Here is a 27,780-nt window from a genome sequence, read left to right on the forward strand (position 1 = left end):
TAAACACAGGGGCAGGAAAAAAAATAGTATTTATTAAAGGAAAAAAAAAAAAAGAAACAAAAAGCAGCAAAATTTTCCTCTTTCAGAAAACAATTTGTTTTCCAAGGGTAGGGGCTTCCCAGCCATGTTGTTGTGGTGGATGCTACTGGTGCTTGGCGTGGAAGGGAACAGGGACAGGACGTGTGCCTGGTTGTAGGCTTTGCTCTTGTGTTTGTGACAATAAAGCTCACAGATTTGGAACCAAGTGTCCTGTACAAATGCTGGATTTTGAGTTAACATACTTCTTGCCTTCCAAAATAGAAATATAATTCTCTTTGATCTTAAGTCCAGGATAATTCTCAGTCCAAAAAGCTATTCCCATAGCAACAAGCCACATGTAACCAAGGGGTATTATCCACCAAATAATATTTTTGGATGAATTAGACCAACGTGTCTAAACATGATACGCCAGAGGGATTGGATGTCACCCAGAAGGACCTGAACAAGCTCAATAAGTGGCCTGTGTGAACCTCACAAGGTTCAAAAAGGCCAGGAGAAAGGTCCTACATCTGGGTCAGCGCAATTCTCAGTTATCAATATAGGCTGGGGGATGAAGGATTTGGAGGTGCTGGTGGCTGAAAAACTGGACATAAGCCAGCAACGTGTTCTCATAGCCCAGAAGCCAAATGTGTCTCACAGCCCCAGCAGTGTGGGCAGCAGGTGGAGGGGAGGGGGATTCTGACCCTCTGCTGAGATCCCTCCTGCAGTGCTGGGGCCAGCTCTGGGGTCCTCATCACAGCAGAGACATGGATTTGTTGGAATGTGGCCAGAAGAGGTCACAGTAGTAAGGGGAGGACTGGAAGCCTTCTGCGGCGCCAGGTCGGGAGAGTTGGGGTTGTCAAAACCCGGAGAAAAGAAGGCTCTCAGGAGACCTTCTGGTGGCCTTTCAGTGCCTAAAAGGACCAATCAGAATGCTGAGGACAGATTTTTGAGCAGGACCCGTTGTGGCAGGATGAGTGGTGATGGTTTAAACTAAAAGAGGGGAGATTTAGTCTGGATAGATGGAAGAAAGACCCCGAGGGTGGTGAGGCGCTGGCCCAGGTTGCCCAGAGATGTGGTAGATGCCTCAACTCTGAAACTATTGCAAGGCAAGTTGTTTGCAGCTCTGAGCAACCTGCTCTAGTTGCAGATGTCCCTGACTGCAAAGAATTGGACTGAATGACCTTTAAAGGACCCTTTTCAATCTAAATCATTCTGTGATTCTATGATGGTCAAATCTAGAACTTTGCCATGTGTTCCAAACACAAAATAGGTTCCAAAACGGGAGTCTCTTCTGTATTTTCAACACATGGTATCTTAGAGACAGCTGTCAAGGGCTGGTGGGAAAACACTCCACCTTTTTTGGTTTTTTTTTTATCCATGTCCTCAAGGGAAAACATTGCTTTGTGCAAAAATCCAACTTTCAGAGTAAGGAAGAGAGATAAATGTTTGTAGAAATGCTTGTGAAATTAGGGCTTTTTGAGCTGTACCGAAACCTGCTGTAAATACCCCAAGCTAGATATTTCCCCAGAGCATGCTGCTATATTATTGCTATTATTAGCCTGATAATCACATACAGTTTTTCTTCTGTTCCTTAGTAAATATGTTTGAGAGGAGAAAAATCTTTTTTAATACCATGTCTTGAAAAGAATTGATAGGCATTTAAATGCCAGCGGGCTGTGGATGTTCAGGGGTTTAAGATCCGCCTACATTTATATCAACAGGAATTCTGATGGTGATTTTCAGACATTGAATACTAAAATACCCATTTAGTCTGCAGAAAGCATGACTGTAAACATGCACTGCTGTTGACAGCAGCTTCATTTCGTTGCAAATATTCTTTAGGTTGTTTATTTGTAGGCAGCAGAAGTGATGACAGCAAGCTATAGGAAAATCAATAGCTGGATTTTCCATCAGGCGCTGCCTCTTGCCAAACTGCTGCTCCTGAAAGAGACCTCTTCCAATTAGCATATGTTTAATTAATGCCATCGATATCTGAGCCAAAAAAAAGCCCAAACAAAGAGTTGGGGGCTGTTCAGCCTGGAGAAGAGAAGGCTCTGGGGAGACCTTTATAGCTGCATTTTAATATCTGAAAGGCACCTTGCAGAAGGCTGAGGTGGGACTGTGTAGAAGGACTTGTAGTGGTAGCATGAGAGGCTGTAGTGTGAAACTGGAGCAGGGTAGATATTGGTTAGACCTAAAGATGTTCTTCACAATGAAGGTGGTGAAATATTGGAACAAGTTGCCCAGAGATGTGAAAGCCCCATCCCTAAAAGCACTGAGCATCAAACTTGACGAGCCCTGAGCAACCTGATCTGGAGGCTGGGGATTCAGATTCATAGAATGATAGGGTGGTTGGGGTTGAAAAGGGACCTTAAAGATCATCTAGTTCCAACCCCTGCTGGCACTGTCAGACACCATCCACTAGACCAGGCTGCTCAAGGCTTCATGCAGCCTGGGGCTTTGAACACATCCAGGAGGTGGGCATCCATAACCTTGCTGGGCAACGTGTTCCAGTGTTTCACTGCTCACTTGTGGGGGGGTTGGGCAAGAGGACTTTTGCAGTTTGGATGATTTATTTCTCATTGTATTTTCCCTGTTACCATACATCTGCCAGTTCCTCTTCTTTCCCTTCAGCCTTACTTTATTGCTCGAGATTTACTGCTTGAAATTATCTGCTCATTAAATGCTACACTGCCATTTCTTGATTGAAGTCCAGCTCCTTACAACTTCTTTTCTATTGAGAAGTACTTAAGAGGACTTTACTCATGAGTAAGCAATGGCAAACTGAATCTTTTGGCCCCATCAGCTAATGCTGCCATGGGAGGTTCTTGTACAAGCTGTAATTTTTCTACCAATTTGAGTTGAAAACTCTCTTTAAACCTCTGATGCCATGTGGTGTTTTTACCTAGTAAGGTCCCTGAGGAACCACCAGCCTTATTGCTGCTACCTGAGTTCCCCTGTTTTCTTTGCTGGACCTTTCCTTGGTGGGTTTTCCTGATTTGTGCTTCTTAATTCTCCTTTTTTGGAGAGTTTCCAAACCTGCATGGAAATTGCAATCCTAGGTGACCCTGCTCTAGCAAGTGGGTTGGACTATGTGAGCTCCAGAGGTCCTTCCAACCCCCACTGTGTTGGGAATCTGTGTCATTACAGCTGTATCTCAAACTGACTACCATCCATCTACTCCCATCCAGTACAAGGTTTTCTTTTTCTTACTCTACATGTGTTGGAAATGCATTTTCTGTGTCTATTTTGCCCACTTCCTTCAAACTATACTTGAAATAAGTGAGGCAGAGGTTTACTGCTCTAAGGATTATGGAAAAATAAAAGGGTTTATGTCAAAAAGAAGTGAAGAGGTGTCATAATTGTGGAATAGGAGCACTTCTTGAAGTTAATTAAAGTGCCTCAGACTGCCCCCAGAGAGTTTGTAGAGTCTCCTTCTCTGGAGATTCTAAACCCACTGGGATTGTGATCCTGGACAACCTGCTGAGGGTGACCCTGCTTTAGCAGGGTGTATGGACTGGATGATCTCCAGAGGCCCCTTCCAACCATCACTACAGCAGGATTCTGTGTAAATGAACTTGTTGCCTGCGTTAGCATCAGGGAAAATGAATAGCAAGCTATTTGGTAATAGCACTGAGGGCAAGCAACTGTCTAGGTCCAGACTACTACAGATATTTTTAGTTGTTCCTTTAGTCATCAGCTTCCACTTTTGTCTGTTCCAGGCATTGGTGGGAAAAAGCAGCAGCTCTTGTCTCCAGAAGGGTCATGCTATTCTGAGGAGATATGATTTCTTTCACTTCTTTCTTTTTTTGCATGCAGACTTTTGAGCTTTTAGTAATTCTAATTCTAGTTCTGGTAAACATTTATTCCTGGCACAAAACTGTAATATTTTTTTTTTCTTCCAAGTGTCAGCTTTTTGAGGATTAGTAGATCTGAGTTGAAATAACAAACCATTGTCCTTTATAAGCAGCTGGCTGATTCTTCTAATGAATTACCTTCACTCTGAAGATGGGCAAACCTGAAGCAGCAGACCTGGAGATGTGCCTCTATCATCCAGTCTGCTGGGTTTTTTTTTACTGAGTTGAGTAACTACCAGAAGTTTGGGCAAACTCAACAATTCTTGGCAATTTCCAGGGAGTGATGGAATTTCTTTAAGATGATTTTCCTCAAAGACTTGGCTGGCTAAGGCCAAGTATCATATCCAAGAACTGTCTGATTTGGGGGTCTCCAGGTGCTTCTGCTTTCTTGTGTCTCATTAGATTGAGGGGAAAAGTGTGAAGTAAAAATTTAACAAGGGTTGTAAAGCCCTTCCTTAGCTTCTTTCTTCCTGGGAAGGCATTCAGTCTTTACTGGAAACAGGAATATGGTGCTTTCCTGGAGATGAGCATAGAGGGAAGAATCTGGATGAGGAAAGATGTTCATAGATTCATTGTTTGGGTTGGAAGGGACCTTTAAAGGTCATCTAGTCCAACCCCCTCAAGGGCTTCTAACCCTGAGGTTTCTGAGAGCATCTGCTGACATGTGGAAAGTACTGTGTCCAGTTCTGGGCCCCTCAATTTCACAAGGACATTGAGACACTTGAACGTGTTCAGAGAAGGGCAGTAAGGCTGGGGGGAGGCCTTGAGCACAAGCCCTATGAGGAGAGGCTGAGAGAGCTAAGGTTGGTTAGCCTGGAGAAGAGGAGGCTCAGGGCAGAGCTTATTGCTTATTGTCTGTTGTAGACAGGCTGATGATGGTCTCTTCTCCCAGGCACCCAGTACCAGAACAAGAGGACACGGTCTCAGGCTGCACCAGGGGAGGTTCAGGTTGGATGTTAGGAAGAAGTTCTATACAGAAAGAGTGATTGCGCTATGGAATGGGTTGCCCGGGGAGGTGGTGGAGTCGCCGTCATTGAAGGTGTTCAGAAGGAGACTTGATGGGGTGCTTGGTGCCATGGGTTAGCTGTTTGGGTGGGTTGATGGGTTGGACACGATGATCTTGAAGGTCTCTTCCAACCTGGTTTGGTTTATTCTAATAAAGGTTATTCTAACTACCTGAAGGGAGGTTGTAGCCAAGAGGGGGTTGGTCTCTTCTCCCAGGCAATCGGCACCAGAACAAGAGGACACAGTCTCAAGATGCACCAGGGGATGTTTAGGCTCGAGGTGAGGAGAAAGTTATTCACAGAGAGAGTTATTAGCCATTGGAATGTGCTGCCCAGGGAGGTGGCGGAGTCACCATCCCTGGAGGTATTCAAGGTGGGATTGGATGTGGCACTTGGTGCCATAGTTTAGTAGTCATGAGGTCTTGGGTGAGAGGTTGGACTTGATGATTCTTGAGGTCTTTTCCAACCTTATTGATTCTATGATTCTGAGGTTAGTTTGACCTTCCTTTTTCCTCTGTTGTTGACTCGGACTGTACTCATGTCAATCATGTTGGTGGCAGTAAAGATGTGGTGGTGGTAATCTGAGTGAATTTCTACAGTGAACTCTGTTGATCAGAAGAGTGTGATTTGAAGAGCAGTTGTATGCCATAGGTTTTTATAGCTCCTTAAACATACAGGTCAGTTTTAAGGTGATAAAGAGGAAATTTCTGTATTTTAGCAAGAGAGAAATCTCCAATTAACCTGTGCTGGAAGGGCCTGGTGAATTTGCCCTGGCCATTTCTTATACTGGCTCCTGGCAGCACCTGTAGTGCCAGTTGGTTGGAGCTCTGTGTTCCTGCCCTGAACACCCCAGCAGAAGACAGTGGTTTGCTTTCATACTGAGTGAGGAAGACATGAAGAGGGAGTTGTACCCTGACAGCCAAAGGGCTCGTCTTTCAGTTTGTAGCATGACCAGGTGAAAAGCTAGAGAAACCCTCAGCAGCTATACTGCAACACTGCCATGGCAACCAGCAAAAATAAGGGCCTCTTCTGGGAAAACAAGATGTCAAATTTTGTTGCAGCCAAGAGTTATTACTGTTAGAGCCTGACTGCAGCACGAGCACATCCTCATTTCCAAATGTCACCAAAACCAAGTCGGGAGAGCTGGGTGAAGTGGAACATAATGATGATCAGTGAGAGCAAATGTAGAGTCCTGCACCTGGGAGGGAATAACCCCCAGCACCAGTACAGGTGAGGGGTTGATCTGACAGAAAGCACCTCCATGGAGAAGGAGCTGAGAGTGCTGGTGGACAACAAGTTCACTGTGAGCCAGCAATGTGCTCCTGTAGCCAAGAAGGCCAGTGTTCTCATGGGGTGCATTAAGCACTTAAGTCTGGCCAACAGGTCAAGAGAAGTTCTCCTCCTCTCTACTCTGCCCTAGTGAGGCTGGTTAGATGCCCCAGTACCCTCATCATCTTTGTAACCCCCACTGGAGACTTTCCAGTAGTTCTCTTTCTCTCTTCAAGTGGGGAAACCCAGAACTAGACAAAGTGCTCCAGATGTGGCTTCACTGCTGAGTAGTGCGAACCCTATTTTTCATACTGGTCTCATTTGCTAGTCCTCAAGGTATCATCAGTTCACTCTAGATCTTTGCACAGAAATCTCTCAGGTTGAAGTTATGTTGTTTTGGTTTTTTTTTTTTTTTTGGTTGGTTTTGTTGGTTTTTTTAATCAGGAAGTTACTAAACTAGTTGAAGTTAAAAAAAACAACAAACTAAACTATTTAAAACTCAAAAGCACATAAATAAAAACTGGGGAGTTTGGATAAGTACAGAAGCAGTGTGCTGTTGAGTCGGAGCTTATTTGGCATAGAATTACTATTTCATGTCCTCTTTAGCTAAGGAACTGAACTTGGAAGAAAATAGCAGATGACATTACATATGGCATGGTAATAACACCCATGTTACATAGCTTCTGCTTAGCCTGGTAAACATGAAATGTAGCATTTCAAAGACATTTTACCATTTCCAATGGAAACTCAACTTCACTTGGCAAGCCTGTTTTTGTTGTTTTTTTTTAATTATTCTTTTTTCATTTATGTTATGTTAAATTTTATGTAGAATTTTCTTTGAGCAGAGGGGTGAGTCCTGTGCAATTGGATGGTTATTGCCCCATTTGTATGGCGATTCCGTCACTAACTCTTCCCAAGATGGCTTGCACTGTTTGGGCCTCCTTCCTTCTCCTTTAATCACTGTTAAGGACAGCTCCATGAGTTCAGATGACAATTGAGGATCTTCTCATGTTACTTCTGGCTCCTGCATTTTTAGAATCATAGAACCATAGAATTTTTTTGGTTGGGAAAGACCTTCGAGGTCATCAAGTCCAATAATTCTGTAACTCTACCGAGGCTGGTGCTAAACCATGTCCCTCAGCACCGCATCTCTGCCTCTTTGAAATACCTCCAGGGATGGCGATTCAACCACCTGCCTGGGCAGCCTGTTCAAGTGTCTGAGAACCCTTTCAGGGAAGATGTTTCTTCTAATATCCAACCTAAACTTCTTCTGGTGCAACTTGAGGCCACTTCTTGGAACACAAGCCCTATGAGGAAAGACTGAGGGAGCTGGGGTTGCTCAGCCTGGAGAAGAGGAGACTCAGGGGTGACCTTATCACTCTCTACAACTACCTGAAGGGAGGTTGTAGACAGGCGGATGATGGTCTCTTCTCCCAGGCACCCAGTACAAGAACAAGAGGACACAGTCTCAGGCTGCACCAGGGGAGGTTCAGGTTGGATGTTAGGAAGAAGTTCTATACAGAAAGAGTGATTGCCCATTGGAATGGGCTGCCCGGGGAGGTGGTGGAGTCGCCGTCATTGAAGGTGTTCAGGAGGAGACTTGATGGGGTACTTGGTGCCATGGGTTAGCTGTTTGGGTGGGTTGGATTGGTTGATGGGTTGGACACGATGATCTTGAAGGTCTCTTCCAACCTGGTTTGGTTTATTCTAATAAAGGTTTATTCTCATCACTTGTTACTAGGGAGAAGAGACCAACACCCACCTGGCTCCAACATCTTTTCAGGGAGTTGTAAAGAGTTATGAGGTCTACCCTCAGCCTATTTTCCTCCAGGCTAAACAACCCCAATTTCCTCAGTTGCTCCTCACAAGCCCTTTCCCCTCAAGGTGTGATGTGAAATCAGTGACTTAAATGTTGCGTAAGTGAATAACTGGAGGCCAGGCCTGTCTGAAGTTCAGGGGAGTGTGTGTTTGTGCATCCTCCATGTGAGTGTGGGCTACCAGCAGGTTCCCAGTAAGCAGAAACAGATGGCTTGGGCAGGCACAGAACTCTTGTGGGTACTTAAAGGCACTGCAAGTTGCCCAGTGGAATTTTCTGAAGTGTCAAGGTGCCAGACTTCACATCTAAGATACAGGATGGTTACTCCTCCACAATTCTTTATACCTGATTTGAAGACCTCCCAAGTTGCCTTATATTTATGATAATGTGGAAATAAATATGAACTGGTTTTAAGCTTATCTACGTGGATCCTGTGAATTTATCTGAGGGAAAGCCACTTATCTCATAGGAACTTTAGACTCTGAGAGAACTTGCTGGAATATTTGTAGCTTTCTATGTGATTTGGGAAGTACTGATTCCAGTGTTGCATGTATAAAGAGTTTCCAAGATTTACTATGAACTCAGTAACAAGCAATCACTGCTCAAAAAAACCCCATGTGAACTTCTTTTCAGAAGTGTAATCTGTGTTAGGTTATTTTCCAACAATATATTTTAAACCTAAGGAAAATCTTTGCTGTGAGGGTGCTGGAGCCCTGGAACAGGCTGCTCAGAATGGTTGTGGAGTCTCCTTCTCTGGGGAGATTCCAAACCTACCTGGATGTTGTGATCCTGGGCAACCTGCTCTGGATGACCCTGCTTTAGCAGAGGGGTTGGACTAGATGATCCCCCAGAGGTTCCCTTCCAGCCCCTGCCATCGTGCTGGGGTTCTGTGACATCTGTCCATGAAATCTGCCTCTCCTAAGTTGGAGAACTTGCAGTTGACAATAAAGACCTGACCTCTACCTCTTTCCTCCTATTCTTAACATTTGAAGCCTGTGATGGTTTTCCTCTGTTTATATGTGGAAAAGAAGTTGACAGTGAGATAAATAGGCTCCATATGGCATTTCCTTCCTGAGAAAGTGGAATGTTTATTTTCAGAATGCATAGATAGGATGAGTATTGACTATACATCATGATGACGGTTTAAAGCTATTATAAGCCAGGGATTAAGTTGCTTTTATTGCACAGTAAACAATCATGTAAATATAGATATTTAAAGAATAATTAAAAATAGAGAATGGGAAGTTCTCAGCTCTGATAAACCAGTGGCTTGACTGAACGATACACAATGTGTGGATTCCGTGCTCAGCTGCAGAGATTCAGCCTCAAGTATTACTTGGGCAAATAATAAATAAATACAATGTTTCCTTTTTTGTTAAACCAAAAGTTAGAGTCCTAGCATGGTGGGAGTTGGAAGGGACCTCTGGAGATCAGTTCTGGGCCCCTCAGTTTAGGAAAGATGTTGACTTGCTGGATCGTGTCCAGAGAAGGGCAACAAAGTTGGTGAGGGGTTTGGAACACAAGCCCTATGAAGAGAGGCTGAGGGAGCTGGAGTTGCTTAGCCCGGAGAAGAGGAGGCTCAGGACAGACCTTATTGCTCTCTACAACTACGTTAAGGGAGGTTGTAGACAGGCGGGGGCTGGTCTCTTTTCTCTGGCAACCAGCGCCAGAACAAGAGGACACAGTCTCAAGTTGCACCAGGGGATGTTCAGACTGGATGTTAGGAAGAAATTCTTCAGAGAGAGTGATTGCCCATTGGAATGGGCTGCCTGGGGAGGTGGTGGAGTCACCATCATTGGAGGTGTTTAGGAGGAGACTTGATAGATTGCTTGGTTGCATGGTTTAGTTGATTAAGTGATGTTGGATGATGGGTTGGACACAATGATCTTGAAGGTCTCTTCTGCTTTATTCTATTCATCCAGTCCACCCCCCAGCTACTAAAGCAGGGTCATGTACAGCAGGTTGCCCAGGATCACAATGTCCAAGCAGGTCTGGAATTTCTTCAGGGAAGGAGACTTCACAACCTCTCTGGGCAGCCTGCTCCAGGGCTTCAGCACCCTCACACCAAAGACATTTCTCTTCATCTTCTGATGGAACCTCCTGGGTTCCACTTTGTCCCTGCTGCTCTTTGTCCAGTCACTAAGCACCACTGAAGAGTCTAGCCCCATCCTCTTGCCTCTCACCCTTTAGCTCTTGATGAGGATCCCCTCTCAGGCAGCTCTTCTCCAGGCTAAACAACCCCAAGTCTCTCCGCCTTTTCTCCTGACAGAGATGCTCCAGTCTCCTCAGCATCTTTGTAGCCCCTCAGGTGGACTCTGTCCAGAAATTCTCTGGCTGTCTTGAACTGGGGAGCCCAGAACTGGAGCCAGTACTCCAGATGTGACCTGGCTAGTGCAGAGATGATGGGGAGAAGAATGTCTCTTGACCTGCCTGCAACAGTCATCTTGTGGCACTCTGGCATGTCATTGGCCACCTTCATCACAAGAGGACATTGTTGGCTCATGAGTGAACTTGTCCACCAGTACTCCCAGGTCCTTCTCTGAGGAGCTGCTTTTCAGCAATTCAACCCCTAACCTGTACTGGTACATGGGCTTAGGGTGCAGGACCCTACACTTGCCCTTGCTGATCTTCTTAATGTTCCTTTCTGCCCAGCTCTCCAGCCTATCCAGGTCTTGCTGGACAGTCCACATGGTTGAATCCTACCCAGCATTCCCATTTGCAGTCTGCTGTTGTTAAGTAATGGAGAAGAATCTGGTTACACTTGTGAAAGAAAAGTATTGAATGTTTAGTGTAATTTTGGGTTTTACTATGTTTGAACAAGCAAGTCTCCAAGGACACTTTGCAAGCATGGTAGGGGTAGATATTGGACTTTGCTGGAGTGTTTGAAGTTATCCTTCAAGTTAACCCTTGGGGGTTGCTCCCAAGTTGTCACCAAAACAGAGCTTTGACAGATGACCTTGAGCTTTTCTGAGCTTGTCCAAGTCGAGGTCTCAGAATTATTCCAGCTGATCGCATTAGTGATGAGACCGTATAAAATAGGTCTTGAGCAGCCCCAGTGAAGGCTTAAGCCCAAAGCATTAAAATGATTTTTAAATTTCAAGGGCTTTGCTGGGTTTGCATGAGGAATTCCAATAAATATGTATTGGCTGTGTTAGCTTAAGTGGTTAAAATAGCACAGTGGTGGGGATGGATTGTAATCCTTGGTTTAACAAGAATGGAATAAAAAGTATTATGGACTTAATGCTCCTGTTGTCAGGAGCATGCACGCATTGGGCTGCTTTCCCCCATCTGATCCAGTCTTTCCCCTAAGTCAATGTACATGTTGCATATGGGGAATCCCTGTTTTGGGATCTACCTAAGTGCATTCCAGCAGGTACACTCAAAAAACTCTGCACAGCTGCCATTGTGCTGGAGTTGTTCACAGTTAATGTCATTGAGTCATTTAAATGAAAGCATTTTTTGTACGGTGTATTTGCAGTCCAGTGGGACTTTAGGGTGGGCTGCAGAGTTACTTTGAGGGTGCTGGAGCACTGAGGCAGGCTGCTCAGAGAGGTGGTGGAGTCTTTTTCTGGAGGGATTCCAAACTTTCCTTGATATTGCAACATGCTCTTGAGTGGCCCTGTTTTAACAAGGGGGTTGGACTAGGTGACCTCCATAGCCACAGAATCACAGAACAATAGAAAATAGAAGGCACCTCTGGAGATCATGTAGTCCAGCCCTCCCTGCCAGAGCAGGTTCACCTAGAGGAGGTTGCGCAGCATGGCATCAGTTGGGCTTTGAATGACTCTGGAGATGGAGACTCCACCATCTCTCTGGCCAGCCTCTTCCAGTGGTCTACCACCCTCAAATTAAAGAAGCTCCTCCTCATGTTTAAATGGAACTTTCTATGTTCTAGTGTGTACCTGTTACCTCTGGTCCTGTCCCTTCCAACCTCTACCATTCTGTGTGCAGAGCTCTTCTGCAATGCAAACAAATGTTTGAATGCCTCCTGTTTGACCTACTGGAGATAGCCATGCACATCCATCCTTCTTGGAAAGCAACAGATTGCCTGGACCAAAGTGTTTGTCCTCATTTAAAGTTCAGTCCTTTTCCCCAGGTTCTTTTGGTGCCTTGCTTTTCTCCTGTCTGTGATGCTACCTTATTGAAGGCCACTGAAAATTGGATTAGGTTCAGATAAAATCTTTGAAGTTAATTAAAAGGATTTAAATATTGTAGATGTATAAAGACAAATTAAAAAAACCTGACATTGTCTAAGAAATTATTGTTTGTACATCATGAAAGTATTTTTGGTAGTTATTTATATAGAGACACTCTTTGATTTCCAAGTAGTATTATTTTGATGGCGAAAGGAGGCATTAAAGTGTGTTTTCAGACTCATATGTGCATTTTTCCAAGGCCATGTGGACATTTTCCTTTCTTGGGGGTTATAAGGGATGCTGAATCACAGAATCACCAAGGTTGGCAGAGATCTCAAAGATCATCAAGTCCATCCAGCACGTTGCAACTCAAAACACTGGTACACTAGATTTGCTTTGTGCTGTTGCTGTTTGGGAGCTGTTTAATTTCTTTGGGATTAATTTTTTTGTCTATTTGAAATATGGCTCCTTGCCTCTTGATGCAGTGTCTTAGAATTATTGATGTGATAAATTTTGCTTGACATCATCTGTTTAGCTGGCTCAAATGGCAGGAGAGCTGAATGGAAGATTTATTGTTTATCACTATAGTCAAGATTAAAGAATCCCAGCATGGTGGGGGTTCAGAGGGACCTCTGGAGATCATCCAGTCCAACCTCCCTGCTAAAGCAGGGTCACCACCAGCAGGTTGCTAGGCATCACAATGTCCAGGTGAGTTTGGAATCTCTCCAGAGAAGGAGATTTCACAATCTTTCTGGGTAGCCTGCTTCAGGGCTCCAGCACCCTTACAGCAAAGAATTTTCTCCTCATGTTCAGGTGGAACTTCCTGGATTCCTGTTTGTGTCCAATGCCCCTTGTCTTGTCTCTGAGCATTCTCTTGTCCCCCATCCTGTAGATATTGATGAGCACTGAGAAGATCCCCTCTGGATCTAAACAGCCCCAGGTCTCTTAGTTTTTCCTCCTCACATAGATACTCCAGTCCCCTTGACACCTTTGTAGCCTCAGCTGGGCTTCTTGAACTGGGAAGCCCAGAAATAGACCCAGTACTTCAAAGGTGGCCTCACTAGGGCAGAGTAAGGAGGGAGGGGCACCTCCCTCAACCTGTTGGCCACACTCATTAGTGCACCCCCAGGAGACCACTCATCTTCTTGGCCACCAGAGCGCAGTGGTCCTCTTAGCACGAATTCTTTTAGGAGAAGGATCTGTGTTTCCCTGTAGCAGGTCCCTATGTTGCTGTTGTTCAGTTTTGAGCCAACAGGATATAAATATCTAGGAAGGAAAACAGAAGGTCAAGTGTAAAGCACTCTCATTGAAGGAGGCCATTCACAGGCTTCCAACCTTCATTCTGCTAATCCCTGATGAGAAAAACATCTTTGTTTGCATCATTTTGTTTCGTGATGTAAACAAAGCAACCAACAATAGAGCTCTGAATATGCTGGGGCTGGGAATAATGAGAGGTGGGAAGTCAGGAGATTCATGGATTGAGGGAGTGTCAGAGATGCAGGGGTGGTGGAGCCTGGGGCAGGAGCAGCAACTGATGCTGGATCCTTGCAGGGAATTTTTCTGTGCAGGTTTTTCAAGTTGTGCTCTTTGGTGCAGCTCTGAATTCCAGCGAAAACGTGCCCTGTTTACATGTTGGTTTTTTCCTGCAGATAATGCTTCCAAAGAAGCTCAAAATGTTGTGACACTCGCATAATTATAACTGCAGTGGAAAGAGCTTATTTGCTAAATATAGGAATGGTATTTAATTTAGAATTCACTCTTCTCTGGGGGAAAAAAAAAAAAAGCTCAGTTTCCTGCTGGAGTTTCTGAGCTGGTGAATCTGAACACTGAATGTGTAGGCAGCAATGGAAGTAATTTAGTAGGCATGGAGCCTACAGAGAAATGTTACAGGGCTCTTCTCCTACCCTGCTAAAATGGTGTGAGATTCTGAAGCTAGGCAATGGGGCAGGGCACACCCTTCCTCAGTTTGCCAACAGCACCAAACTGGAAGGATATTTTGTAGGTGTGATGGGTGTGTTCCTGTCCAGAAGGGCATGGACTTGCTGGAGACATGGACCAGCAGAAATTAGGTGAAGCTCTACAGAGGCCTGCCAAGTCCTGCGGGTAGGATTTTAGAAAAAACTTCTTCACTAGGAGGGTTCTCAAACACTGGAACAAACTCTCCAGGGAGATGGTTGAATCCCCCTCTCTGGAGGTGTTTCAAAGGGCAGAGATGTGATGCTGAGGGACATGGTTTAGCACCAGCCTTGGTAGAGTTGGGTAACCATCTGACTTGATAAACTTAAAGGTCTTTTCCAGCCAAAGCAATTCCATGATACTTTGCTGTCAATAGTTTTTATATACTATGAACAGTGACTTCTTATTTTCTGATGTTCTGATAGTTGTAAGTGGCATTTCTAATGTGCTGAGGAAGCCACCAACACACCCTCTGATGTGTATTTTATTTTCCTGCCACTTGAAGTCGCTTCGCTGCTGTCTGCCAGCCACTCCTACCAGTATGAGCTGCTGGCTTGTGGTTTGGAGAAGTGGTGGTGACAGAGGAAGCTGGAGAGGAGGAGGCAGAGCAGCAAATGGTGTGTTTTCAAAGGTCTTGTTCCTTCTGCAAAGTTACAGTACCAAAAAAAAAGGAGAATCAGCTGAGGGTTTTGTCACTGCTTGTTCCTTCCCTGAGTATGAAGAGCCATTTGGCTGTAGGATGCCGTTAATAAAATATTCATGAAGATGATTATTAAATAATAATCTCAGCAAACTGCCTGCAAAGGCTTTTTCAGCCATCAAGGATAAACAGAGAGATTGTGGAGGTAGAGTAACTTTTTATTTCCTTATAAGCATGAGTTGAATGGAAAGGAGGATGAGCATTGTGTAGTGCAGAAACTTTGTCACAAGGCATCCTGTCAACCTGCAGCTGTGTGGAGAAGTGGAATATGTTTAGGGATGGGAGTTTTGTCGTGTCACTTCAAGGAGAAAAAGGAAAACCATGCAGCTACCAGCCCTTCCATCAGCCCTTCTGTTGACTTAGGAGCTCAGAAACTTATGCCTTACTGTGTTACAACTATTGAGAGCTGCTCGCAGATACCAAGAGGAGTCATGACCCTAATTTTTGCAAATATAATAACTGCAGCACACTATTTAGCATGTGCTTTACTACTCAGATTTGTTTCAGATTAATTAAGTGGATAAGTTCTTGCAGATCAGAGCCTAAGGCTATTGTCAGCGACAGTTGGGGTGCTCAGAAGATGCTGCTGCTCTTCTCAGATAGGGGAAAAAAAATATGTTTAATAATGTTCCAGTAATGAAATGTATGTTTTTTCTTCATTCAGAAGAAGAAATTAGAAACCATCCAGTGTTAGACAGAAATTACTGGAGAAGAAATATCCTTGTGCTTTTTGATGCAGAAAGGCCTCAGCCCTGTAGCTTTCTGCCTGAAGTGCACAGCTTTGGGACAGATTAATTATAGAAGGCAAATGGGTTTTGCTGAGGTTGTTCCTCAGTTGAAATAGTTGAAATAGTAAATAATTTTTCTCATTAACAGAGTTTAAGGTTCTAAATCTTCATTCAAGGAACTGAAAGTCCAGGTGCCCCTAGAGACAGGGACATTGTTACCTTCTGACTTCCTGCATGTGGGAGAGACCATAATTTCTAGCCAATGATAAGATGAAATGGTGAAAACGTTGCTGGTTTTGACCTACATGTGCTCTGCAGTTTAGTGAGGGAGGTTAGCATCATTTCATAGAGTCATAGAATGGTTTGGGTTGGAAAAGACCTTTTAAGGTCATCTCCTCCACCCTCCCTGCACTCAGCAGGGAGATCTGCAATTAGAGCAGGTTGCTCAGAGGCCCCAAACAACCTGACCTGAAACGGTTTCTGGGATGGGGCATCTGCCACCTCTCTGGGCAGTGTTTCAGCACCCATTAGTGTGGGGAGAAAACTAAAATCCTTTCTTCTACCTAGTCTGAATCTCCCATTTTTTCCCTTAAAGCTGTTGTCACTCTTGGATGCCCTGGAGGGAAGCAACATGGTCACTAATGTGGGATTCAGTGAATTATTTTTGTTTTTAATTATTTTTTCAAGAGTTCTTTACTTATGGCACCTCCTACCTCTTGCTTTCTAAACCAGAAACACAGAGTGGTTTTGGTGTTTATTTGCCCTGAAAATACACTTAAAGATGGTTAAAATGCTGCAAAAGTTGATACTTATTGGGCAGTTCCATCTTAGCTAACTCCCTGGTGAGCAGTAACACAAAATCATTGGTCTGTCCCAGCTTTTCTGAATTACTAGGAAAATAGGGGCTTTTAAAATTATTTTATCACTAAAATTATTTTGTCACTAGGAAAATACCAGAACAAGAGGACACAGTCTCAGGCTGCACCAGGGGAGGTTTAGGCTGGAGGTTAGGAGGAAGTTTTACACAGAGAGAGTGATTGCCCATTGGAATGGGCTGTCTGAGGAGGTGGTGGAGTCACCATCACTGGAGGTGTTCAGGAGGAGACTTGATAGGGTGCCTGGTTGCATGGTTTAGTTGATTAGGTGGTGTTGGATGATAGGTTGGACACAATCTTGAAGGTCTCTTCCAACCTGGTTTATTTTATTCTATTCTGAAATGCTTTCTTGCTAGCATTTTGTGTATGTTTAGGGCCTCGGTGTCAAATAGTGGTTCTGCGTGTGTTTCACTGCTTTGATGCTGTGATCCTGCTTTGAGTGACAACAAGCAGAATAATGGAATTACCATCACAGTGTTTATTCTAAAGATAAATTCACCTTTTCCCCCAGCCTAGTCTCTGAGGAGGATTGTTGCACCTTTGAGAACTGAGGTGACACACCAGCTTCCTCAGCAGGGTGCTCAACATGGAAGTTAAGGGATTTCGTTCAATGCACTGCTGTCAGAGTTCAACAGTCTTCAATAATCCCTTGGATTCATGAAAATAGCTGGATGTCTGGCTTAGCTCCATATGAAATAAGTGTACAAGAATGTAGATTTGTTTTTTTTAATGGGGAAAAAAGGGATCTTACTGTGTTTTAGCTGCTGCTAACCAATATTCAGTTGGGGTTGTTTAGCCTAGAGAAGAGAAGGCACCAGGAGGTCCTTATAGCAGCCTTCCAGTACTTCAACGAGGTCTACAAGAAAGCTTGGGAGTCTTTACAAGGGCTTTACAGTGAGGGTGGTGAGACACTGGAATAGGTTGCCCAGGGAGGTTGTGGATGCTTCCTCCCTGAAGGTGTTCAAGGCTGGGTTGGATGAGGCCTTAAGCAACCTGTTTTAGTGGAAGGTGTCCCTGCCCATGGGAGGGGAGTTGGAACTAGGTGATCTTCAGGGCTGCTTCTAACCCAAACCATTGTGTGATCACAGTAACTGTTGATCTGCCCAAGCAGTTGTGTGCTTGGCGGTCAACAAAATAAATTGTAAACTTTTTGTTTGAAGCTGTATTAGAGTAACAAAAATAATGAAACTGGAAGGATTTGTTTCTGAGAAAATTGTTGCTTTGCAAGGTTGGGGGTTTAGAGAGTGCAGCTGGAGAGCATCTGAATAAGGTGGGTCAGTGGCAGGAGGAGGTGGTTTGCAGAGGATGTTTTGAAAGGGGAAGGATGAAACCAAGGTAGAGGCAAGAAAAAAGAACAAGTAGAATCATACAATCATAGAATGGTTTGAGTTGGAAAAGACCATAAAGATTATGAAGTTCCAACCCCCCTTCCCATTAGAGCAGGTTTCTCCAGGCCCCATCCAACCTGGCCTTGAACACTTCCAGGGAGGTGGCATCCAACAAGCTCTGGGCAACCTGGCCCAGTCCCACCAACCTTACAAGGAAAAACTTCTTCCTTACATCTCATCTAAATCTACCTTCTTTCAGTTTAAAACTTTTATCCCTCATCCAATCACTGGAATCCCTGATAAAAAGTCCCAACCCATCTTTCCTGTAGAATCATAGGATTGTTCTGGTAGGAAGAGACTATCAATAAACCTTTAAGATCATGGAGGTAACTCAGTGGGGCAATAGGCAACACTGGCAGCAATAATTTTTTCAAATTATTTTAAAGCTCCTTTTGATGTTCTTTTAATGTTTTTCTCCAATTGTGTCACTTTAACTCCATGTATTAGGTATTTTATCTTATTTATATTTCTGTGTAGGTTAGGTTTGTATGTGGACACAAAGTATGGGCCAGCAGCAGGAGCAAGGAACAGGCTGCCCAGGGGTGTTGTGGAGTCTCCCTCTCTGGAGATATTCAAAGCATGTCTGGATGCATTCCTGTGTGATCTGGCATAGGTGATCCTGTTCTGGTAGGGGAGATGGACTAGGGGATCTTTCAGGGTCCCTTTACAACCCCTAATGTTCTGTGATTCTGTGATGTGGTTAACTGAACTGGCTTTTTGGGAGGGGGGAGTGTTTTGGTTTTGGGGGTTTTGTTTGTTTTGGGGTTTTTGGGGGGGTGATGTGGGGTTTTTGTTTTGGTTTTTGTTTGTGGATTGGGGGGGGGGGGGGGGGGGTGTTTTTCAATTTTATTTTTCCCCACCATGTTACTTCTTACTGTTTGACAATAGCATCTTCAAGCTGAGGCTTAATCGAGTTTCCTATGGCCAGTCCCCATTAACCAGGAAGGGGAGCAGAGTGGCCATGAAGGAGCAATGCTTAGACTTTGGTATTCACCCTAGAGACACCAAAATTGGCTGTGGTGGACGTTGTGGAGAAAAGCCCACACTTCTGGCTATAATTTGAAGGGGTGTCAAATTGTCTTTTATAGCACATCATGAACCTGGCTTTGCAAAATGAATGTCATTGCCTCAGGGAACTAATGTGAAGCCATCAATTTGTAGGGTTGTAAAAGTGAGATGATGATTAATGGGAGGTGAGTTAGGCGCAAGGAAAGGACATCTCCAGCAGTGCAGGTGTCGATAGCTTGGACAGCTCTATGTCTGTTAGCAGTGTAACCATCAGAGATCATCATCTTCCTTGGTAGATTTTTACCTCATCTCTCTGTATCTTCTATTTTGGAATAATGTTTCTGAAGTGGTTTTCAGTTCTTCTTGATTTGAAGGTGTTTTGTAGCATCATTTATACGTGCATACTAATTTACAGCTCCAATTTTAAGCCTAACTGTAAATAGTGATGTGTAGAGGTCTGTCCTGTTTTCTAAACCTAATGTATAGATTTTTGAATTCTTTTTTTTTTAAAGCTTACTATGCATCATTCAGCTTATACTAAATCTACTTCTGTCCTTTAGTAATCAGTAAGTACAGAGAAAAAGATATTTAGCAGTGCAGGATAATTCTGTATCCCAAAATATTAACTATTATTTTCTTATCAGTGCCTCACCTCCTTTCAGCTCCCATTGCAAAGAGACTTTGCTAACAAGAAGCCTGTTTGTTAATTTAAGAGCGTTTTAAAGCCAGTTAGATACCACAGCAAAACATTTGGCATGTTGAATTCCACTGCACTGGAGGTATGCTGTAATCTATGGAAAAAGAGTGAGTGGTTTAAGGCATTTGTTTGAATACAGCCCAGGCTCACCCCCTGCTAAGATGGGTTTGTAAATCCAATTCATACCAGACCAGATGTTTTGCTGAGTAAATATTGCTGTATGAAGTTTTCCAACAGAGCAGGGAGAAGGGAAACAAGATGGGGTGTGTATGTTTTTGGTTAAATGCCACTGTTTAAGAAGGGGATTAGGACAGGCACAGGAGGCTTTGAGAGCTCAAGGACTGAAAAAGCAAGTCCTGGTTGCTTCTGCCTTGGGTGAAGTTTCATGAGGAATCTCTGCACATTTGTACTTGGATGGGTTGGGTTTTCTTTCCTAGTGACACTTACTACAGTGTCTGGGCTGGTTTGGAATCTCTCCAGAGCAGGAGACTCCACAACCTCTCTGTGTAGCCTCCCCAGGGCTCCAGCACCCTTACAGCAAAGTTGTTTCTCCTCATGTTCAGACAGAACCTTCTGAGTTCCAGTTTGTTCCTGTTGCTCCTTCTTCTGGCACAGGGTACCTTTAGCTCTTGCTGAACATTGAGAAGATCCCCTTTCATGTTGCTATTCTCCAGGTTAAACAGCCCTTGCTCCCCACAGAGATGGTCCAGGCCCCTCAGCATCTTTGTAGCCTTTTGAGGATCTGAGCTCAGAAAGTATTCTATGAGTTCCTACTCTTCGAGAACATTTGCAGAAAGCATGGCTCACCATTATGAATTTGGAATGGCATGCAGGAGGTTAGAATAGAGATTCAGACATTTAAACTGTGCTTTCCTGCCCTGTCCCTTACTCCCTCATTTTTATTTTTCTATGAAAAAGGTTAATTTTTGGCAGAGTGCTGGAGGGGAGCAACTACCTGGGTTCTGAATATCACACATGTCTCAGGGAGGACACCTTCCCAAAGAGATGAAATAATTGAGTTTTGTGTTTTAGTATCTTCCAATAGGTTTTCATTTCTCCAAACCCAGGGCAAGCTTAAAAGTTCAAGAAGACTACAGACTTTGAAAGATGCTCCAAGGACTTAGCCCAGTATTGTTTTGTTGGGTTTTCTTGAATTTTCCCAGTCTGAGGGTGATCTGAGCTGAAACAATGGAAAAGTCACTGCATTCCCCCAGGGATGTTTCAGTGGTGAATTGCCATCAGGGTCTAATGGTGGTGGTTTGCCATCAGAGGTGGTATTATTGGAAGAAGGTAGGAGTTCTTGCTGTACTTAACCTCTGTGACTGCTGCAGAGTGCAGTGTTAGAGAGATCGTTGCTCTTGTAATTTTTCTGTCTGGGGGCTTTTCCAGCCTGCATCAGCATTTTCCTCGTGAGGTTAACTTCCACCCTGCCCCCTCCCTCCCCCACCCCCGGTTGTTGTTCCTCTTTTATGATCCCAATTCTTCTTCTTGAGAGCTGAGTAAAGATAAATCTTTCCCCACCAAGAAACCTTAATATTCTGTTACACAATGAAAAGTTGCAGGTAGCTTGTTCTGGAGGGATTTGATTTTCTCAGTGCAGCAGAGCATGTGTGAGTGCTTTCAGCACTCTGTGCGGAGATGCTGAAGCTGTGTCTGGGCCAGTGATCAACCCTCCTGCAGTGAAGTCATCTTCTCTAGAGAGATTCCAAGCCCACCTGGGCACTGTGATCCTAGGCAGCCTGCTGTGGGTGACCTTGCTTTAGCAGGGGTGTTGGACTGGATAATCTCCAGAGTTCCCACCCAGCCCTCACTATGCTGGGATTCTATGGATCCCAAGGGTGTGGGGGGAATCCCAGAGATGTTGCCTGCAAGTTCTGTGGACAGTCTTGAATTCCTGCATCCCCTGGAACTTGACACAGTCTCCAACAGCTGCCTGCACAACCCCTGCTGCAGGCTTGGATTTTCCATTTCTAATATCTCCAGGCCTTTTTAGTTTAATTTTAAATACAAATGCAGTGTCTATCTGTTTTTTGAGACTCCAGGCTGTAAAGAACTTTGCAGCTAATGCAGGTTTATAGGGATAGTAGTCCTTTTTTGGACATAAATGGCTTATTAGCCAGGCCTACAACTTAAAAATGGCTGAGAAAAATCTGGTGCATTTCATGTCCCAAGGCCTTATCTCAAATGAAAGTGGCTGCTGTTGATACTACAAATTTAGTTTCTATAAAGTAAATGTATCTGTTGACTGACTTAGTGTCACAGAAGTGAAGTAGCAGGCACTGGTGACAGATGCTACAATACAGATGTACTGCAGGCCCTGCTGTTGCTTCAAACCTTGGTGCAGAGGAGCTGGAAGAGCAGAGAGCTGCCATCTGTCCCAGAGACAGTGCTGTCTTTCAAATTAATCATGGGAGTATCAAGCTTTTGATGAGTGCTCAGCAAGACAGTGATACAAAACCAGATGTTACCTCTGAATCTCTGTTCATGTTTCCACAGGTGCTTGTGCTGTGACTCCACACACAAAACAGGTGCTGCATAAAATTATCTGAGGTTTAAGTTCAGCATCTGGCAGAATTTGCCTCATTAGCTGGGTAATTATTTCTTATGCATTTAATATGCTGGTCACTGAGATTGCTTTTCATTGGGGGGTGCAGGTTTGCACATGTAGCACGTGGCCATGTATTTCCTTAACCTTGGATTTGGTTGCTGTTTTGCTGTGCTACCATCAGGCTCAGGGGAGTATTACCTAGTATGAAGGATAAATACTATGGGATGGCTTTTTGTAGTTTTTTTAGTGCTTCTTTGTAAAATATTGGAGACTTTGTATATCTATCATTGAATGGTAGGGGTTGGAAGGAGGTCAGAGGGTCTAACTCCTCTGACAAAGTAGGGTTGTCTAGGGCAGGTCATACAGGAACACATCCAGGCGGGTCATAGAATCATAGAATTGTTAGGGTTGGAAGGGACCTCAGGGGTCATCCAGTTCCAACCACCCTGCCATGGGCTGGGACACCTCACACTACATCAGGTTGCTCAGAGCCACATCTAGCCTGGCCTTAGAAACCTCCAGGGATAGGGCTTCTACCACTTCCCTGGGCAACCTGTTCTAGTGTCTCACCGCCCTCATGGTGATGAACTTCTTCCTAATATTCAATCTGAATCTACCCATTTCTATTTTTTTTTCCACTCCCCTTAGTCCTATCACTGCTCTGACACCCTAAAAAGTCCCACACCAGCTTTCTTGTAGGCTTGAAAGCTTTTAGAGGAAGAGACTGCACAACCTCCTTAGGGCAGTCTGTTCCAGTGTTCCAACACTCTCATAATAAAGAGGTTTTTCCTCATGTTGAAGTAGAACTTCCTGTGTGCCAGTTTGTTACCTCTTGTCCTATCACTAGGCACTAATGAAACGTGACTGACCCTATCTTTTTGACACCCACCCTTAAGGTATTTGTAAACATGAAGAAGGTCCCCTCTCAGCCTCCTCTTCTCCAGGCTAAACAGTCCCAGGTCTCCCAGCCTTTCCTTGTAAGAGAGATGTTCTATTCCCTTAATCAGCTTTGTAGCCTCTGTTGGACTCTCTCTAGTAGTTTACTTATGTATATGTGAAGGTGGCGAAGGACTGACCCAGGCTGTCCAGAGAAGGTGGTAGATGGCCCATCCTTGGAACCATTCAGGTTGCATGGCGCTCTGAGCAACCCACTCTAGTTGAAGATGGCTATGTTCACTGCATGGGGTTGGACTAGATGACCTTTAGAGGCCCTTTCCCAACCAAAGTGCTCTGTGATTCCATGATATGATATACACAGACAAACACTTCCTAAGTGGAAGCCACAGAGGAAGAGAGACTACAAAGAGGATGGATTTTTTTTAGGTGGTTGGGGTTTTCTTTTTTGCCTGTAGTAAACTGCAGCCTATGCCTGGCCTGTTTTGAAGCTGGTACTTTCTGTGAGCCCCTGGGATGTACAAAGTGAGTGTGATCCTCTGCTCGCCTCATATGATGTGTGCCTTAGTCTGAACATCAAGAACTCCTGTTGCTTTAGCGCTAAAGATAATCCCCAAAGTGACGTTTATCATGTTGTTTTCTTGTGTTGTGAAAGATTCTGGTTCATGCTCTTGTAAGGGTTTGAACCCAGCTGACTCAGCCTGAGGGAGCTGTTTTAGACCCCCCCCATGGAGAAGCATTCAGGGCAGTTTGGGTTCCCAGCCATGAAACTAGATGGTCTTTAAGCTTCCTTCCAACGTATGTATGCCTATAGCCTGGTGTCTGTCACTGACATCTGGCTGGCAGCTCAGGCTGTGGATGGTACATCCATGCTGTTTACAAAGGGATTGATGTTGGCCAGGCCAGGGGTCAGGAGGTGGGTCATAACAGTAATTGGAAAGAGTCAAGCCTGGTTATAGAAAATACTGTGTGCTTAAAGAAAGGAGAGAGCTGGAGGCGGAGGCCTTGTGGATTAAGGTAATTATTTAAAGCATTATTTCAGCTTGAAGAGCAAGTGCTTGTCTGTAGGACATCAGCAAGGTTGAGAACTGCATGAGCTCTGCCAAGGAGGCTGCAAAGAAGCAGTCCTTGTAATGAGAGAGAGAGATGTGGAAACCCACCTGCAGTGTGAGTGTGATCTGTAGGCATGCCCAAGCTACTCCTGACCAGGCTGGGTCAGATGCTGTTCCCAGTTTGAGATGTTCAGCCCTCTAATTACTGCTGCTGCTCTGTAGTCCCTTGCCAGCTTTGCAGTATGTGGGCACCCCAGTTTCAGAGGCTCAGCTGTTGGTTGGGCTATTCTTAGGAGTTTCATCATTAAACTAGTTCAGATTTTAGGAAAAAAAGGAGGAAAAGGTAGTCTTTCCTCCTCCTTCCTCTTGTTTTAACCTGCTTATTTGGCAATTTGATGCATGGTTGTTGATATAAGTAGGAACAAGAAGTGTGGTAAGAAGACAAAAGGTACAAGAGCATGTCAAGCCTTGTGCTGTCAAACCCATTGTATTTCAGAGCAGCAGTCAGAAGCTGACACAGCCCCTCCAGTACTGCCTCTGAGCTGTGTGTTTGTGTGCTGAAAGGAGGAGACTTCATGGAATCATAGGATGGTTCAGATTGGAAGCGGCCTGTAAAGATTGTCTAGTTCCAACCCCCCCTGCCATGGGTAGGGACACCCTCCAGTGGATCAGATTGCTCAGAGCCCCATGCTGCCAAACCCTGAACACTTCCAAGGGTGGGACATCCACAGCTTCACAGGCAACTTGTGCCACTGTCTTACCCGCCTCACAGTGAAGAGCTTCTTCCTAATATCTAGTCTAAATCTCTTCTCTTTCACTTTGCAGTAATTACCTCTTGTCCTATCACTGCATTCCCCGAGAAAGAGTCCCTTCCCATCTTTCCTGTAGGCCCCATCAAAGTGTTTGGAAGTCATAATGCTTTTCCAGGCCATTATTGATGTATTACAGCACCTTCTTGCTGTATTGCAAATGAATTCTCAGACATAATCACAGAATGCATCGAGTTGGAAGGGACCCTCAGAGGTCATCTAGTCCAACCTCCCTGCAGTCAGTGGGGCATCTCTAAGTAGATGGGCAGGGGCCCCATCAAGTTTGACCTTGCAGATATCCAGGAATGAGGCTTCCACCACATTCCTGGGCAACCTGTTCCAGTATTTCATCACTCTTATTGTGAAGAACAGCCTCCTTATGTCCAGCCTAAATCCACCCTGCTCTTGTTTCAAACCATTGCTCATCCTGTCCTCCTTACAAACCTAAATAGGCTTTCTAAGTCCCCTTCAGATACTGAAATGCAGCTGTAAGGTCTCCTCAGAGCCTTTCTCCTCCAGGCTGAACAGCCCCAACTTTCCTAGCCTAGCTTCAATGAAGAGGTGCTCCAGCCCTCTGATCATCTTTGTGGCCCTTCTCTGGACCTGCATCCCGATGCCATGTTCTCTTCTGTTTTGAATGTGAAGACAGGATGCACACCTGTGCTTTTGTATTATTTTTTCCCTCCCCCTTCCTCTCCTTCTGTCCTCCAGAGTGAAATACTTTGCTGCTGAAACACAAGCATTTAATCTGGTCCTTCCACAGCCTATAATCCCTCTGTATGCATTTTCCATCTTGTATAATTAGCTCTTTGGTTTCAAGAAGCGGTTTTAAATATTCATATAGATCTCTTACGTGGGAGCATCTGTATGATGATATGTTTTCTGCAACTGAAGAATAAAAGGACCACTGGGACAGAACAAAAGGCAGCCCCTCAAGTTAATTGTAAGATTTTATTGGTGTTTCACTCCACTGCTCAAGGGTTTCTCTTGCGAATCAATTGCAGGTTGCCTAATTTATGTATGAGCCCTGCTGGAAAGGCATTGCAGATTGATTTGCTGACACTGCACAGGGAAAGGTGACCCTAATTTGTGACTTCAGTCTCCAGCACAGTCCTGTTGGGAGAAGGGCATGCTGGAAACACTCAAATGTAAATGCAAATTTGCCTGTTGGCTTGAACAGATCTCTACATCTATTCAATAAAACGTAATTAATTTGGGGTATGGCCTACTCTGCTCTAGTGAGGCCACATCTGGAGTTCTGGGTCCACTTCTGGGCTCTGCTGTTCAAGATGGACAAGGAACTACTGGAGAGTCTCTGGAGCCTTTGCTCCTCCAGGCTGATCAACTGTAATTCTCTCAGCCTGACATCACAGCAGAGGGGTTTCAGCCCTCTGGTCATTTTTGTGTCCTACTCTGGACCCTCTCCAACAGCACCATTTTAGTACCTCATAATATGTTTTTTTTATGCTTTAGTCTCACCTCAATTTTTCATGACCTGATTTTCCATTCAGATGGTGGGCAGCTCATTGATGCTGGAACTGATGTGAGCATCCTCCTGGAACCATGGCTGTGGTGGAGCTGGCTAGGCCATAGGTTTATGGTTGTCACCAGGCTTCAGGAGTCACAAGTGCCCTGAAAGGTGGGCCACCTCCAACTCAGTAGGCACAACCACTTCCTTTTTATGTGCCATTCCATGCTGTGGGGATGGTATCAGTGGCCTGAGTGTGGATTTCTTTCTGACTCAGCACCAGCATCCTGCCCATGCCACCCACTGCTGCAGCTCTCATTAACTGAGAGTCCTCACCGCAGATTTGCCCAGAGCTGTTCTCTTCAGAGTTGTAGCTCATTATCTGGGTGCAGTGTCTTCTGTGCTGAGCCTCTGTCTCTAAGCTTTAAATTGTCTTTTAGGGCTTAAACTCTGATCTAGAATTTCTGGTGATTTAGAGTAGGGAAGGGAGTGAAAGGACAAGTGGAGGTTAGCAGGGAGAGCCTAGGGAATTTAAACTTCCTCTGCCAAAAATAAGATCAGGCCTTTACTCTTGCACTGTTTTTGAATAGATGGCTCCTCTTTTTAGATACCAAAAGCTGGAGATGATCACATGTTCATCAAAAGGCTGATAGAATGCTCTTCTGAGATGGGGAGCAGGGCCCAGGGGAGGGCTGACTTCTCACTAATTCTAAGCTTTTCTCTCTCTATAAAATGGCATGGCTGGTGTGTGATAGCCGTAACGAGATGTGAAATGGTCTGTGGCCTGGTGCAAAAATTGGGCCATCAGCAATAAAGAGGATGGGGCCAGACTCTTCAGTGGTGCCCAGCGACAGGACAAGGGGCAACAGGCACAATCTTAGTTTCATAGTTTCATTCAGGGTTGGAAGGGACCACAAGGATCATCTAGTTCCAACCCCCCTGCCATGGGCAGGGACACCCCACACTAGATCAGGCTGGACAGAGCCTCAGCCAGCCTGCTCTTAAACACCCCCAGGGACAGGGCCTCGACCACCTCCCTGGACAACCCATTCCAGGGTCTCTGGAACACAGGAAGTTCCAGCTAAACATGAAGAAACACTTTGCTGTGAAGGTGCCAGATCCCTGGAGCAGGCTGTGGAATGAGTCTCCTTCTCTGGAGAGATTCCAAACCCTCCTGGATATTGTGATGCTAGACAGCCTGCCATGGAGTGACCCTGTTATAGCTGAGAGGACCCTAATGACCCTTCCAACCTCCACCATGCTGGGATTGTGTGATATACTGCTCCCTAGCCATAAATCATTTTGTGGATGATTAAGAGCAAGGTGTGGTTCTTCGTTTCCACTCATACAGCCTAGCATTGCAGAAACCGCTGCTGCAACTGAGCACGTTAGCAAAAAGGAAATGGTGAAAGTGGTCAGAAGAAAAAGGAATAAGTCCAAGCTCAACTGCACAGTAGAAGAAAAAAAGCAATAAACTGAAAATAGGTTGTCCTTCCTTTAAAGAAGTCCTACAACAGAGGTAGACGTTCAAGTGTTGTCTGACAAACCTGCGGA

General features: G+C 44.7%; 1 protein-coding gene across 1 annotated transcript in view; it reads left to right on the forward strand.

Annotated features, from left to right (window-relative positions):
- The window catches only part of PTPRE (protein tyrosine phosphatase receptor type E), a 124,179-nt gene that overhangs the window by 40,354 nt on the left and 56,045 nt on the right, over positions 1-27,780 (forward strand). The window lies entirely within an intron of this gene.

This window comes from Melanerpes formicivorus, unplaced genomic scaffold (assembly GCF_026170545.1).
Source record: "Melanerpes formicivorus ecotype bairdi unplaced genomic scaffold, bMelFor1.0.p_v2 SCAF_6, whole genome shotgun sequence".
Classification (NCBI taxonomy): domain Eukaryota; kingdom Metazoa; phylum Chordata; class Aves; order Piciformes; family Picidae; genus Melanerpes; species Melanerpes formicivorus.